This window comes from Lissotriton helveticus, chromosome 1_2 (genome assembly GCF_964261635.1).
Source record: "Lissotriton helveticus chromosome 1_2, aLisHel1.1, whole genome shotgun sequence".
Lineage (NCBI taxonomy): Eukaryota > Metazoa > Chordata > Amphibia > Caudata > Salamandridae > Lissotriton > Lissotriton helveticus.
In genome coordinates, this window is record NC_136058.1 from 155,479,805 (window position 1) to 155,493,884 (window position 14,080).

At 44.9% G+C, this 14,080-nt stretch overlaps 1 protein-coding gene across 2 annotated transcripts in view; it reads left to right on the forward strand.

Moving 5' to 3' along the window:
* The window catches only part of GLIS1 (GLIS family zinc finger 1), a 1,570,389-nt gene that overhangs the window by 322,594 nt on the left and 1,233,715 nt on the right, over positions 1 to 14,080 (forward strand). The window lies entirely within an intron of this gene.

Genomic DNA, 14,080 nt, shown 5'->3' on the forward strand with positions numbered 1-14,080 from the left:
TAACAAGGGGCGAATCCTGAGAGCCCCCTTAGACATTATGAATGCCCAGGAGATTGATAATTCCAGTCCTGATTCTTCTGGTTATTCCTCATTTAATCCTGGTATTTCACCCAGAGGCATCACCTTCTTTCACCAGTTGGCGTCCCCAGGTGAAATGTCAGGGTACTCCTTCTTTCAGCAGCTGGTGTCCCCAGGTGAAATATCAGGGTAACTCCTTTTTGATCAGCAGCTGGTGTTCCCAGTTGAAATCTCAAGGTAGCTCATGTTATCGGCCCCATTGGAATTAAAACTGCTCTCACAGTGGAGGCCTCAGAGTCAGCCAGGGCCCGTATAGGGTGTGCCACGGGGGGGGTGGGGGGAGAGGGGGATATCATGGGGCGGGTGAGGGGAGGGTGGGGAGATTGTAAAATGCAGCAAACTGACGATTTCAGGTAAGTAACAAAAAAATGAATAAAACGAATTTCGTTACGCACGCTGCATTGCCAAATGCACTGCAGCGCGCGATTTAAAAAACAAATCTTTTGTTACTTACCTGAAATCGTCCGTTTGCTGCATTTTACAATCCCCCACACTGCCCCTCCACCCCACGTCACCGCCCGGTGGCACGCCCTATACGGGCCGTGGCTGCTCAGAGATCCTGGGGATGCCTAGACTCCTCCTCTGGGCTCACCGCTAACTCTGGCTAAATTTTCCTTTTCAGATTTTGACTGAGTGTGAGCTTGACTTACAGGTTACTCTGTGGTGGATATCGCATCCGTCTTATTGCAAGTGCATTATATTCTATGACACTTGTGAAAATATCCGTCATGCTTGTGACATGGTACCCGTCTGCCAAACTCCAAATCAAACCCTCAGTGTCCGTACCAACAAAGGCGAGATTATCAAAAATATCTTTAAGAAAACGAAGAAGAGAGCAAATGCTGAGAATGCCAGCAAATGTGAATACTTTACAACAACAATATCTATGGATTATGTGATACACAAGCATGTTTTGTGATTAGTCTGGAATGCGGGCCTGAGTGGTAGCTGAGTGGTACTGGTGGCTGAGAATAATTCAAGTAGAGTTCACATCACGTGATAAACACCTTTTCCTGTGGGTTCGCCCACAGGCTCATTGGCACAACAGACTCACCACATGAATAATGCATACTTGTTCTTAAGTCTATTTTATTTAGTACTTTACATGTTATAAGAAAACAAGTCCTTCATTTTTTTTACTTTTTCGGTTTGTCTAGTTTTTTTCTTCAATTCACGAATCAGTCAGTGGTGCTGGATTTCGGCTTGGGTTAGTGTCATGGACAATGGCAAAAGATGTATCTTGTCGCAGTTTAACACACACACAGATTTGCAGACGACGTAGAAATGCAGGGGGTGCTTTTAGTGAGTTTGTGTTTATCTTCTACACCAGCCTCAAACCCAGATGCAAGATGTGTAACAATGAGGCTTCAACAAAGACTTTTGCATGTGTTGCTATCAGTAATTCGATTTTATATGAACAATGTGAGAGCAGCAAACACATTTTCACTGGAATTACATGAGGGGAGGACTGGGGGATCTTATGTCTTGTTAAGAGCATTGGTGTAGCGCATTCTACCTATAATGTTGCAAAGCATTTCTGGAATCTGGGTGCCCTTTTTGGTGCTGGGATTCTCATTAATACTGAGATTTTACTACTGAATATCGAGTTTAAGGCTACTGAAATACAAGAATATTGAATACATACTATTGGGACCTTCTCCCGATTCTGAGGTGTGATACTTGGAATGATGTGCCTATTTCACACCCCCTCAATGCCACATCCTAATGTTTGAGAGTGCCGAGTTTGACTTTGAAATCACAACCGAAAGGTGATGTGGCCCAAAGTCATCTCTTCATATTCTTTTAGTTGTGTTTTTCATTGTTTAGAGTTATATACAGGTAAGTGACTGCACTGTTGCAGGACATTACCATAGTGCTTAGTGATGACTTACGTTGGATAGTAGCCGGCTCGCTCCGATTATGGATCTGCGTGTACACTTCTATTTGCAGATAGAATGTTGAGCGTGGGCTTGGGCTAGAGCAAAGATGCAAAACATAGCACTACGATGGAACTTCTGGAAAGGGACCCTTTCCTCCCTCTCCCTGCCTCCCTCCCTTCCTTGTTTCCCTTTTCTTCCCCTCTTTCTCTCCTCAGTTGGAATGCCCATCGACCTTGAAGATGATTAAGCATTTGGCTTCTCAAAGACCTCAACCCTGACAACCTTAAATTCTCATCTATAATTTGTTAGGCTGCCTCTGCCGGGCAAGCTGTGGCTGGCACGCCAAATCTAGCTTTTTCAGGCCGGTCTGCGACCTTTTTTTCTCGAAAATGCCTACATATTTGATTAACCTTCTGTGGTCTCATTAATCCCTTGAGTGCTTGTGACGGACCCGTTCCGTCACAAGCCTCGGGTGTGCTGTGCTGGTGACGGAACGGTTCCGTCACGGCCCGCTCGCCGCACCTGCGCGGCGCGGATTCCGCGCCTGCACTGACGGTTCTATTGGGCGGGCGGGGCCGTGACGGAACCGTTCCGTCACAAGCACAGCGCGCCCGAGGCTCGTAACGGAGCGGTTCCGTCACGAGCATGGGAGCGCCGCGTGGCCCCCCTCCCCTTAGCACTGCAGCGGAATAGCCGCCGCAGTGAAGGGGTTAATGGTCTCATAGGTATTGTAGTTAGCACACGTCTCTTTGCCATTTTGCAGCTTCAACATTTTTCCCCTGGACACAGAGAAGTATTTTCTAAAATGAAAAGTCAATATTTGAGTCTACTTATCAAGCACACACCTTTGATTACCTCTCTGTTTCTCACACTATATAAATGGGTGGAGAAAACATCCACTAATGTAAAACATGGAAGAGAAGTGGGGGTGTACCCAGGAGCAAAAAGGCATTGTTCTTATCTTGCCTCTGCTCAACATCCCTACTAGCAATAAAAAAAAATAGAATCAAAGCATGTTGGACATGCTCCATCTTCATAATGCTGCAGTCGCCTGAGACCAGTTTTATAAATTCTACTTCTGAAGGCACGAAAACCAGAGTGTTCCCCATGACAGCATGGAATGCAGATGAGGTTGAGATGGGAAGAATAGCCCAACGTGCCATTGAAGTATTTTAATGCTATACATGAACATAATTACACTTGGACACAAAACAACTGGAAATTTCGGCGCTCAGAGAAAGCGTTGTTCCATATGGTTCATCGGATAATGCGTGAACATTGTATCGAAGCTCTGCAAACTAATAACATAACATTTTCCTATAATTTTCCAATTTGTTTTCATTTTCCTTTTCTAATGAAACACTGGGCATTGGCAGGGCAGGATTTCACTCTTTGATACTTTGCCCAAGAAAAGGGGTCTGTAGCTCACAAAGAACTCAATGTGACAGCCTGAACAACATGCACATCTGCTCAGAGAACACAGGAACCTATTTGTTAGCCGTTTGCATACCCTTAAATTATATCAGTGAAGTAAATGTGATAGTGAAAAAAATAGATGGAGTCTTAACTGTACGCAGATGATGCAGCTGAAGTGTGTTTTTTAGATCGGTGTCCATCCCTTTTTCCCATTTCTTTATCCAATTAGTCTAATGCTAAGTTTTTCTTAAAACTACCCATTGGCCTGTTGTCATCAGGGTTGTAACAAATTAGCCCAGTTTAGCACTCTACTGTAGCCAGTAACGGGCCAACATTTGTACCACGTTCATCACTTGGCATCTAGTTGCCATGATCTAACTTCGTTGAAAGACTATGAAAAAAAAAAGGAAAATGATAAACCGAATATGTACACAATGTTCTTGGGCAAACGTATTTAAAACCTCAACGGAGGAGCCTGGTATTATTTTTCAAGGAACCCACCATGAACGAAGAATTTTTTTTAACAGCACTCTGTCCTAAAAGGCGTCCTGACGTCAGGAAAAGACAGAAGGGAATTGAAAGAGGTCAGGAACAGAGTTAGAAGAGCCAAGTTTTGAGATGTCTAAAAATAGGATATCTCCGTTGACTGCGAAGTGCAAGCAGAAGTGAGTTCTAGTGCTTGAGAGAAGGATCGGCCAACATCATCCACCAGTTCTAGACCATGAGGGTTCTTGGAACTCTTACTTTGGAAGCGGAAAGTAGAGATGCATTGAGACAGTAAAACAGAAACTTGTGCGGTCATTGTGCAGAGTTCTATGGCGGAGGCACTTAATCCTAAGAATAGCTCTTTTCACAACCAACACCCAGTGCTAAGACCAAACTTGCCCAAAATGGTTGAACGAGCAAGGAGCCAGGGTGGAAGCCTTGTGGCGGACTTCTGAATACGTTGACGTCATTGTAAAGGTAGGTTGGGTAGTCCTCCGTAAAGAGAATTACAAAAGTCAAAGGTAGATATGATGAGAGTCTGCAATATAATTTTTGGGCAATATTTAGGAAGAAAAGGCAAGATGTTACCAGGGAGTTGGAGGCAGTACCAACAAGATGAGGGTGCATTGCTTTGCTGCAAAAAAGAGAAGGACTGGTCAAAAATCACTTCAGGATTTTTTGAAGAGGAAACAGGTGTACACACCACGCCAAGCTCCTGTGAAAGCCTTTCGGGAGACTAGATGGAAGTCAGTCACCAATAAATGAGGACCTCTGTGTGCCATTTCATATGACATAAGGGAGACTCCCATACTATCGAATAATGGAGATCAGTGGAGAAATGTTAAGATTAAAGAAAGTGGGGTTGATAAAAGTGGGCATTGCCAAAGCAATAGCTCTTTACACTCACTTATGGGTGGGCATCTAACGCTATTAGAGGTAGGATTGAGGATTGTTTGTACTGCCTTGGGATGAAAGGTATGTGAATGACTGCATCTGAAAATTCAGGAAACTCTCATTGCGATATTCTGAGCTTAACAATCACTTTGAAACACTAAAAAGATGTTGAGATAAAGTGAAGTGAGCAAAAAAGATAAATATCATGCCAAATAAACAAATGAATATCTTAAGGGCATCTAGAAATAGATCGTAGGTAATGATTTCTTGACCCAGTAAGAGCCGTCATGACCAGGTATGTGTTAAGATAGAAAAATAAGTTTATATCAGACCCATCATTGGGTGATTTTAGCACCATATACTAATGGATTCGTGGTTCAGTATATCAAAAGTACAGGTGTGTGAACATGCCAGTTGACTTTTTTTTTAGTTTTAAAGTGTTTGTACCCTTCCCAAAGTTTTCATAGTTTAGAAAACAAAAATAGTGGGGGGAAGATTCTGCAACCGTAGGTTTTCTGGAGAAGAGCACAGCAAACCCCCAATTTGTTCGCTGAGTTTGAAACTTCGTCCCCCACTAATCAATGGATTAAAATCATCGGAGTAGGACAGGTCTTTCATTCCACAGGGCATTTCCCTGGTGGGCTGGAGCCCTTAGAGGGCGGTCTTGAAAGTCCAAGGCCACCCCTGGTGCCTCTGTCACTTGCCCAGAGGTTCTATGCAGAAGGCACAGGGAAGCTTTAAAAAAAGATAGAGAGAGAGAGACAGACAAACAGACAGACATAGGAAGAGAGAGAGAGGACGGGCAGAAAGCAAGAGGGGTAGAAGAGAGAGGACAGAAGGAGAGAACTGGATCTGGTGTCTAAGTGGACTAATGCTCCCAGTGTAGGGGTCTGTGTTTGACCTTATGAAAACAGGTTCAAATCGCAGTGGGTCCACTTAGCCTTTCATCCTTCCAAGGTTGATAAAATGAGTCCCATTGAGTTGGGTAAGAATAAACATCTGTTATTCAGCACCAAGATTCCCTTCTGGGTGAACTTGTACTTTACAAATACTCAGAGAAAGGATGGATGGACAAGATAGCGACGGGTTTGTGCATTTTTGCTCGGGCTACATTTGGTTCCCCAGTCCAGCCCTAGATAAAATAAATATACAGAAGGTGCATTTTTACAAGATTATTCAGAGACATGTTGCTTTCTTCCAAATTATAACAATTCCAACAGCTTGAGGCTATTTCCAGTTTGCAATAGAAATCCCAGCAATGAATGCAGTGAAACTCTGGGAAGAGAGAGAGAACTTACATAGTGTTGCACAAAGGTATATCCTGCACACAATGTATAGTTTCAATTAATAACAAATATTTTCCTGTTAGAATTCTGGTGTTTTGTTGATCTCTACGGTCACCTTGGTAATTTTGTTCAACCTCTATATTATACAATCCGAGGACAGTGAAAAACATCATTACCCATTCCGTCTCTGCCGCGAGGATTATGGTATGTACAGATTGTCATACTATTGAAGTGGTGGGGTGCACACCTTATTTTCGTACTTCTCTGTACTTGTCTATGATTGTCCAAGAATGCGTGCTCATCGGTGAAGTACCGTGCCCAATGGGTACCTGAGTTACTAACAACATGATTAGGTGGGGCATTCTCTTGCCTCAGAGTGACCGCACAGCTACATTGTGCCGCATTGGCAAATAGGTAATTTTTTCTCCATTATAATCCATTTTTAGACATCTATTCAATTCTTATTATGTCTCCATATTTTACGACTTATACTCAGAATCCACACACGGGATGTTATGCCATTTTCAAGTTTCTTATGTGAAAGCTGTGCTCATCCGGACCTCTCACTAAAACACGACAAAAGGAAAAGTTCGTCCAAAGCAGCAGTTATTTTAAACCCAATGCATTTCGGGCTAGGAGTGCCTTTCGTCAGGGGACACTGTGAATAGCAATAAAACAAATATCCATCATTACAATGACCATAGATCAACATCTTATGTAATCACCAACAAAATCAAAAAATGTCAGAACCCCGTATACCCTTTCACCCCGTCCTCATTATAAACAATATGTATTAACAAAAGTACCCCTCTGTTCCCATGGTGAACTGAGTTCTCTATTCAGCCAATTTCGTTTGTTTAACCCCCTCTGTTCTGCAAAACAAACATCCGCCCTTCATCTATGTAAATGTAGCTTTGAATCACGTCCTATTTACCTTACTTATCTCCCCCTCTGCATACATACTGCTTTCTCCTCCTACATTAATTAAACTCACACCCCCATAAACCCCTTGCCTCTCTAACCTTCTCACTACACACTCCTCCTCCATTCATTACACCCACACTTTCACAAACCCTTTCATCATTCCCACTTCACATTCATCCCATGGGATGTATGTATGCGGAGTAAGGGGTGTTTTAGCGAGACGTCCGGATGAGCACAGCTTTAACATAAGAAACTTGAAAATGGCATAACATCCCGCATGTGGATTCTGAGTATAAGTCGCAAAATATGGAGACATAATAATAATTGAATAGATGTCTAAAAATGGATTATAATGGAGAAAAAATGAACTATTTGCCAATGTGGCGCAATGTAGCTGTGCAGTCGGTTTGGAGCAAGAGAATGCCCCACCTAATCATTATTTTATTATTTTATTTTCTTTATGCGTTTTTATATAGCGCGGACTTTACCCGAAGGCGTCAGAGCGCTTCACAATAGGAACAGAAAATTACAAGTGAACAACTTAAAAAGCAGACGTTAAGTTACATGAGGTAAAAGTGACAATTGTGAGCAAACAAAATACATGAGGTAGCAAACAGTGCATTTTAGGAGGAAAAAGTGACAAGTTTGCAGGTTACAAGAGAAAACAAAGTACAATTAGAGGTAAAATACATCAACATATGCTAGACACTCAGGCACAAGAACAAACGTTACGTAGGCAATGGTGGCACTTGTGCTAGTATCAAAGGCAAACAACATGTGAGAGGTAGCAAACAGTGTGTTACAAGAGAAAAGTGGTGTGTGCATGTTACAAAAGAGTACCAAACACAGGTACAAGGATAATACTGCAATAAATGGCAAACACTCCAACCACAAGAACACACTGGGAAGGCACTTCCAAAGTCATGGAGAATAGAGTTTACAGTAATGGGAGGTCTTCCTTCAGAGAGGGCGTGAAATACTTTTGGAGATGTCTTTGGAGGAGGAGAACTTTGAGGTCCGTTTTGAAGGCCTGGGAGGAGGTGGTGGTCCGGAGCTGAGGCGGAAGTTAGTTCCAGATTCTCACCGCGTTGCCTGAAAAGGATTGTGCCATCGATCTTTCTTTCTTGAAAGTGGGAGGTTCAAGCAGTAGATTTTCCGCATTACGTGATGGTATAGAGCCTCCAGAGAGTTTCAGTTTATTCGCCAGGTAGCGAGGAGAGGAGGAGTGCAAGGCTTTGTGGGTGATGCAGGCAGTCTTGTAGATAGCTCTAGCCTCGATGGGAAGCCAGCGGAGGGTGGATAACATCGGTGTGATGTGGTCGCTTCTTTTGGCCCCATAAATGAAACGAGCTGCTGAATGGAGAACAGATCTAAGGGGGGGAAAGTGGGATTTGGGGAGGCCAGTAAGAAGAGATTGTCTCCATACTACACACAATGTAAGCAAATTCAGCAAACATATTTTTGTCTCTGTGCATGCTTGAGTTCCTTAAAATTCATTAAATTGTGCGTGGTAGAGAGCAATGATGTACATGCGCTGCATGGCTGTGCATCTGGAGGGTGTGTTTGTGCTGCCTTACAAACCATACCTGATGAAGGGGTGAGCCCTACCACCTCTCAAATGCTACAATGAGTTCCAGTGATACACCAACGGTCTAGGTCAGAACTAATATTTAAAGGCTGAAATTGGAAATTAAATTACTTAGGCATATTAAGGGAGTGCCCTTTGTACACTTTCTCTGGTACTTACTATAACACCTCTTCCACTACTGAAAATCACTTCTTATTCATCTACTTTTCACGATGACTTCACTCCCACCCCATACATTTATATTCTTGGGGGTCAGATTGATTGAAGGAAGCTGGGTGTATTTCTGCAAGACCTTGAAGAAAGCAGGTTTTGGTAAAAGGGCATTTTAGGGCTCTATGGGAAAAATGTACCATTATTTCTAACAACGCAGCACAGCAAGCACAGTTGCTGTGTTTCTCTGTGCAAAAGGTTATGAACTAGACAGCACCATATCTACAAAGATATGGAGTTGTGTAAAATTTTGAAGGAATATTCTCAGGCTGGAAAATGTAGATCTCAGGATGTAGTTTAATCTTCACATAAGAATCCCATCCAAACAGGTTAACATTCAAAAGTCATCTGCACCCTTAACATTCTTATATGACAAGCTCTAGAATACACATAAGACAAACCATAGAGAATGAAGATAGTAATCTTCTCATATCTTAGAGAAGATGAGCACAAGCAGAACATGTAGAATATCACAAGTTGCTGCTTTCTTGGAAAGTGCTGGTGCACTTTCTTGCTGCCTAGAGCCAAACACACACCTCCACGCAACTTGTTAAAGTATATGTGTAAGTACAGCATAGGTTTACTATTGGAAGGGTGGCCTTCCAGTACTAAACACTATGCTTAGGCTAACTGTAAAACGTGTCCAGCTTTGCATGTGTGTTACACAGTGCAGCGCGCATGCACATGGGGAAAGGTTTTTAGAAAATAAAACATTTTCTCCCAGCTTATGCCCGCCTCAATGGTGTATATATTTTGGTGCAAAACACGGTCTACAAATTTTAGTAAATTTAACTTTGTGTCGAAAATCATAGAAGGTAGCGTGGGAACGTCCATGCTGCACCCAGGGAAATTTCCTTTAACACCAATAAGCGCATAGTTCTTCTTTGCATTACTTTTAGGCAACTATTGAGCACAAACTTTTGTGCTGAAAAGTAAATCCTAAATCAAGACTTTACACTAGTTTGCATCACTTTTGGTGACTTTGCACCGGCTCAAGGTAATGACATATATGGGCCCTAAGTTTTTGTCTCCAGTAATCAGGCATTTCAGCAAAGGTCCTTTGAAGTATTCAATGAAAACCAGGCGAAAAGTTGTGATGCGCAGAAAATTCCAAATTACGACTTTAGGCATGAGTAGAATAAGTAGTCCACTTATTGATTTAAAAACGTTGGTGTATGTTCTACAAATGCGCCTTTTGTATCATTTTATTATGCTGTAGTTGCACATCACTACCCATTCCTCGCAGGGAGAAGAAATATTCGGCTTGGTAGGGGTCTATAACTTAGTACATGGTGGTGCAATACCACGTGTAAAGGAAAGGGCCCGCTTCTCTGTGGATGCCCTTACATGCCATGGTCAATCTCCACTAAGACCAACGTATGGTCTATAAAGATCTGCATCTAAGGTGGAAACGCGTGCCTCTGTTTGAGGTTGTCTAACACTGTCCTTCCTCTGACCTTCAGCATGTATCCTCTTACTTGAGTGACTTCAAGCATTCACACCCCAGGGACGGTGGTCACTGCTAAGTTCACGGGCTTCTGCAGGGATCCGATCTGTAAAGAAGCCAGGCCCAACTGACACGTGCTCACGATGCTCCTTCACACGCTTGAGCCCACAGATTTTCAACCTGAGCAGCAATTCACAAACGAGATTCTATTAAAACAGCAGCACTGACCTTGAGATTATGATATGACATAGAAAGTCAGATGGGTTCCTGACCAGAAATGCGGCCCAACCCTAGTTGGTGGCAGGCGCTGAAGTTGCCTGGTAAGCAACATTTTCAGGGAACATTCTTTTATTTTTTAGAGTTTTATATAGCGCGAACTAGACCCGAGACATCGGGTATCAGAGCGCATTACATGAGCGTCAGTTTCGTTACATGAGGACACATTCATTTTTGTTAGGCAAGGGGAGATTAAGTGATTTGCCCAGAGTCACAGGATGTTGCGCGTCATTACCGAGACTCGAACCCGGTTCCCTAGCTACGAGGTTGACCGCTCTAGCCATAAGGCTACATCCTCTCCCCTGATCTTTACACTTGGAGCATTGAGACTCAAGACCTGGCTGTTCGACAACCCCAATCAACTCAGCCCCTGTATTCCCTCATGGGTGATAAGCCGCGCTATACAAGTACGGATTGATTGATTGATTAATTGAAAGAGTGGAGCTCTGCGTGAAAGTTTTTACCTGGGCCCCATGTATGGTTCTATCCTCACCTGGGTAAGTGGGTGGCAGCAGGCCCAAAATCAGGTTAAAAAGAGATCTGGAATTAAGCCAGAGTCTAATGTTTTGCTTGGCCCCTTGGAAGACTGATCTGTGCTCATGAGGGGCCTAATGGAAAAAGTTGGGGTTGTCTGGCGAAATATGTTCAGCGGTCCCTGAGACTCCCAGCACCCATGGCATGCTAGCTCACCTGTAAGCACTATTCTTCCAGAAGGTTCTAGGTTTTAATCCCAAGTGTAAGTATACCCCCTTTCCAGTGTGTGGAGCAATCAGTTTAATAGCTATTGACAGTTTATTTCTGGCTGCTGTCAGTGCCTGGGTTCTCAGCTTTAATAATAATCTACTTCTGGCCGGCAGTCAGTGTCTGGCGCTCTGAGTTTTAATGCTTGTGAAATTCATTTTTAGTGTCAGTGCCTGGGGCCCTCACCTTTGCTCACATTGTACTTCTGGCTGCCATCCATGTTTGGGGTCCTCACCTTTAATCACATAGGGTCAGTTGTACGTCGTATTTTCGCATGTGCAAACGGGTTTGCGACCTGTTTGCGCATGCAAAAGTACTTAAGGGCCTTGTACAAACCCCAATCAGCGAGTCATAATTTATTTGCGACTCGCTAATTAGGATTTGCGACGCGCTACTAGTAAGAGGCGTTTCAAGGGCGCCCCTTCCTAATAGAGAGTCTGAGCCCTATGTATGACTGTTTTGCAACCACAATTGCGGTCAGAAAACAGTTGCAATTTAAAACCTGCTTCAAGTAGGTGGTAAAGCATCCGCAAACTGGAAGGAGTCCTTGGGAATGCATGGGAAAATATTTTTTAATGGCAGGCAGTGGTCCTAGGGACCACTGCCTGCCCTTACAAAATGAAACGAAAACTTTTCATTTATTTATTTTAAATGCAGCCCGTTTTCCTTTAAGGAAAACTAGCTGCATTAAAAAGAACTGCTTTATTTAAAAGCAGTCCCAGACATGGAGGTCTGCTGAGCCCAACAGCCCACGTTCCCTGGGAGCGCCAGCTATTCCCAATGGGGTCGCAAATTGCGAGTGGCTCATAATTATTCATGAGCCTCCATTTTGTGACCCCATTGGGAAATGCTAACAGTCTCTCTGACACTGTTGGACATTAGCATTTGCGACTCACAAATTGCGACTCGCAATTTTTCGCAATGTGCGAGTCGCAAAAGCAAATGGTCGTACATCTGGCCCATAGTATGTCTGGCTACTGTTAGTGCCTTGGTCCAACACCTTTACTCACATTGTATGTCTGGTTGCTGTCAGTGTCTGAGGACTCAATTCTAACAATAGTTTTATTGCCAGTAAAGTTCTATTCTGCTGTCAGTGTCTGGGGTCCTCACCTTTACTCACATTGCATGTCTGGCTGCTGTCAGTGTCTGGGGACTCAGCTGTAGCAATAGTGTACTTACAGCCTACAAATAGTATGTGGTGCACTGAGTTGTATTTCCAGTGTACTTCTATTCTGCTGTCATTGCCTTTACTCACATCGTATATCTGGCTACTGTCATTGTCACTTCCTCTGAGTTTTAATGGCGGTGAGATTCCTTACTAAGTGCCTGGCACACTTATGCTGTGCCAGTCTTTGCTGCTCTTATGGGACTCACTGAGGGGGCGGCAGCACAGGGAAGTCAGAGACAGGTGCTTTGCTCCAATTTTTGGGAGCTTGGACACTGTGATGGTTAATAACAGTAAGCAATGGAGCCGCTCAGGAAAAATAGGTAAAATATTTATCCCTTTTTAGGTCTCGGGCCTAGCGTACACTGCGCATGCAGTGTCGCGCAGCGCGAGTCCTTTTCTCAGCGTTTTGAAAATGGACCTGGAAATTCCACGCAGCTTGTGCGTGTTATTTCCTAGGTCCATTTTCACAGGCCTTCGTGTGCGTGTGTTTTTAAAACAGAACACGCAATAGGCCATGGGCGGTCACGTAGCTACGCCCATGGCCTATTGGTGTCTGTTACGCGCACCATAGGCCATATATCTTCAATTATCGCGGTCGTCAGGGCCGCGGTAATTGAAGACATATGCTGGCAGTGGCGCGCGCGCGCCTCTCCCTGTCAGCGCCTCTTCTCCATGTTCGAGTTCGCTTTGCGCAAGGAAAAAATAGGGTATGTGACCCATTTTGTGACGCTGTGTCCTACATCTGGTTAACTGCCCCGTGTCTTGTCCGGGGAGTCAGTAGTGGGCTCCTCGCCCTACTTATCCTTCTCCTCGCTCGGGCTCCCAGCTCCGTCTGCACCCTGTTCCATCTGCTACGGTACTACACTCCTTTGCCACGTGCTGCACGTGCCTCTGCGCCGGGTCCCTGTGGAGTGCTCCTGTGGGGCTCCTGCAGCCGGGTTCTTGAAGTCGGCTCCCGGCGCCCAGACTCTGCAGCCCCGCTCACCGGCCGGCGCCGCTGTCGCCCAGTCTCCGCCGGGCTGAGCCTCACCACCCCCGGCAGGAAGAGAAGGCGCTCCCCGCCGCCTCTAGAGCAGACATCCTGCTGCTGCCACACAGGCTGCTATTGATCCCGTAGTATCGACCTCTCGCTGCCTCCAGGTCCGGCTCTGCCACCCCATGCCCCCTCCCTCCGCCCCTGCCCTGCTACGTGGACTGCCGTGCCCTCCGGCCCAGGGTCTTGACCTACACACACCTCCCCCTTGTATTCCACCTGTCCCCTGCCCCCTCACTCCTCCATTGTCCCCTTTACTCTGAGAACTTTTGCACATGATCTCTGCCCGGCGTCATCTCGCCGTGCTCTGTTGCGCTCTCTTTTCTCTCTTGTGTGTTTCCTGCCCCTCACTTTCTCTCCCTCCTTCACTTTCTCTCGCTGGGATTCACCTGCCCTCCCCTTCTGCCCAGATCTCCTCCCGTGCCTGGGAGCTAGGTGTTAATGATTCCTGTGGAGTAGTGTTGCCATTGGGGGTGGGGGGGTATGTGTGAGGTTGGGTTCCCTTGGCGTTGGGGCTCAGACCATCACGAGTCACATTCGCAGGCTTTGCCGCCTCTCCTGTTGCTTCTCCTAACTTGGCCCATTTAAACCCGGCACCAAGCGGCTAAAGGGGTCCGGGAGGACTGAGCGACGAGCGGCTCTGGCACCTATTC